This window comes from Urocitellus parryii, chromosome X, assembly GCF_045843805.1.
Source record: "Urocitellus parryii isolate mUroPar1 chromosome X, mUroPar1.hap1, whole genome shotgun sequence".
Classification (NCBI taxonomy): domain Eukaryota; kingdom Metazoa; phylum Chordata; class Mammalia; order Rodentia; family Sciuridae; genus Urocitellus; species Urocitellus parryii.
The window spans coordinates 110,755,550-110,758,636 of record NC_135547.1 but is presented as its reverse complement, the minus strand read 5'-3'; positions in this window follow the sequence as shown (position 1 = coordinate 110,758,636).

The window sequence follows — 3,087 nt, the reverse complement described above, 5'->3', positions numbered from 1 at the left end:
ATTTATTGGTTCTTTTTACTTATATATGACTGCCAAATCAATTTTGATATAATTATATAAGCATGCAATATATCTTATTCTAATATTTTTCCAGTAATCTATGGGATCAGAGGATTTACAAATATATCAATAACATACTTTACACTCTTTAACCAAGAAAGGTAATAGAATTGTTAATTGATTGTTGGAAGGGATTTTGCCTACATTTCCCAGTCACCCAAAATCCAGAACACAGATCTGTTATGGTCATCACACCCATGACAGCAAGAAACCTTGATCCCATGTTTCACCTTCAATATGCTATTTAGAATAGCATCAGAAATACTAGTGATCAGGTCAGTAAAAGGGGATCAACATCCTAAAAGAAAGTAAGGCATGAGATTTAGGAACGATATTTCAACTACATTTATAGAAATAGGATTCCAAATTTGTAAAAATGGAAGGCTATATGTCAACAAAGCCAACAATAATAATTCCAAGGGCATTCAGGCACTGATTTTGAACAGATTGGCGTATGCAGCCCAGGTGGAGCTGGGGATAGGATTATCTTCACTTAAAACCAACACATGTTTTCACACATATTCCTACTGCATTAATTAAGTATTGAATCTATGATGTCAGTAGAAGTAATGGAATTTCCTCAGATGTAAGGGCAATACCAAAGAATTGCACTGCTGAAAGAAAGCAAGGTAGCAGATTTAGAAGAGATATTTCTACTATATTAATAGTATTCCAAATTAAAAAAAAATAAGGACTTATCAATTGTTTTAGTCAGCTTTTCTGCTGCTGTGACTAAAAGACCTCACAAGAACAATTTTAAGGAGGAAAAGCATATTTGGGAGCTCACGATTTCAGAAGTCTCAGTCCAGAGACAGCCAGAATTCCCTGGGGCTTGAGGTTAGGCAGAACATCATAGCAGAAGAGCATGGTGGAGAGACACGAAGCTACTGAAGGTCAGGAAGCAAAGAGACCAGATAACCAGATACAAAATATATACCCCAAAAACACGCCCCCAGGGTTCCTCCAGCCACACCCTCCCCACCTTCAGTTACCATTCAGTTAATCCTCATCAGGTTAATTCACTGATTGGTGTAAGGCTCTCATACCCAATCATTTCAACCCTGAATGTTCTTGCATTGTCTCACACATATGAACTGGGGTGGGTAAACAGTTTAGCTCATAACAGACAGGGTACAAAAGACTCTTTCAATGACTAATAAAAATCAAATTCAAAAGTGTGGGATATTGCAAACATTTTCTTTGGGTTTGTGAAATAAACATGTGGAGGACACATAATATGTAAACCAAAACATTAATGAAACCAACATCAGTCAATTCATCTGATATTTGAATATGGAATTCTTTTTGAGCAGCTTAGTTTATGCAGCCCCAGTGGAATTGGAGATGAAATTATCTTCACAGGAACTTCACCAATTAATGCTTCTACAAGAGCAATTCTCAAAAACAAAGTGCTATGCAAATTAAGAAAACAAGGGAGGACATTCTGAACAGTTAAAACTAATGACTCTAGTTAAAACTAGAGTCCATGTTTAACTCAACTTACTGAAAGTGCTGAAATTGAAGTTTCACAGTGAGTAATTAACTGAAGGGCCAATTGGCAAAATCATTAAGTTCCATAAAACCAGTGACCAAATAGGAAGGCATAACACAAATGGTTATAAAAACAACATCATTGTATGGTATTAGTATCTGAAGATGACACACATTTTCTAAATATCAAATATATTTAAAAATTCCACCTTGATAAACACCGCATATATATGTGCATATCAGTTTTGTTTCTTTTCAAAATTGTATTTCTGATATATTTTCTTCTTAAACATTTTCAGTTTCAAATACCTTCAATTAAAACCATTTCTTTTTAAAACATCTTGCATATATTAACTTTCAGTAAGTAATCATAGGATTCAGGGTGTCTTATCCTTAATAGGCAGATTAATTTCTCTTCTGCAAAATTCTGGATCACCTTACAAACTGCTGCAAAAATTATGCATTCCTATTATTTTTTCCTGAAAAAAAAGACACAAAACTTGAGCCTTTCCTAATGAATAGATATGTAACAGTGGTCCACTTTATGCTTTGAACATAACCCTTACTGCTCCTTATGCTTTGAATATAATCCTTGCTGCTATGTCACTGCAACTTAATTTTAAAATAGACTTGTTTCTTTCTCTTCCTTTCTCCCTGCTCCTCCCTAATCTCTCCCCCTACCTAGCCTCAGGAGAAACAGGATTACCTTTCTCCTGCATTTTAGGTAGATTTATCTGTCCTTCAGCACACACTCACCCTAAAACAAAGCAATCCAGACTTTGGAGTTGGTACCAGAAGATCTCAGAAATGCCAATCTTCCAAATTAACAAGTGAATTACAACTCCTTTCCAAGAACACGTGGAATGTATTAGCCTTTGAATCACCTATTTAAAAGCCCCCTGCTCCAGCTGATTGCCAGAATCACAGCCTTTGGGGCTGGAGTCCCAGGTGTTTCTCCTTCCTTAGCAAAGCAATGATATGGCCAGTTACCGGGTGATGAGTTCTGCTCCCTCACTTGTTGAAGTATAACATTAGAGAAGTACTCTGAGGCAAGCATATAAAGCAGGGTTCATTTAGAAAGGGGTAAGGTAGTCTTCTCCGGGGAGGGAGAAGGGGGTATCCCAAGAAGTGAGGGCATTCTGCCTTTTAAAAATGTGCCCTAGGCTTTCTTTGTTTTCATGCTCTCTTTCCCTTATTTTTCTCCTTCCTGCATACGTGACTAGGCCTAGGAGATGCTTGGTGGGATGGCCAAAAGGCCAGAAGCAGATGGGCTGGAGGGGCCAAGTTGAAGTGATCTGAACAGGAAGGGGGTGTAATTAACAACTTGCTGTAGGAAGGGACTATCTCTGAGACAAGTTACCTTAGCAACAGGTTGGAGCAAGGGCACCCTTATCTTGATAAGGGTGGAGGAAGGGCTCTGAAGCAATTAATATTTCAATTCCTCTATTCTCTGGATCTGACCCTTGCCTATCTGCCTGTCTAATTCTGGTTTCAGCAATAAACCTTCTTCTTCCTTTTTCTCAAAACCATGTCCTC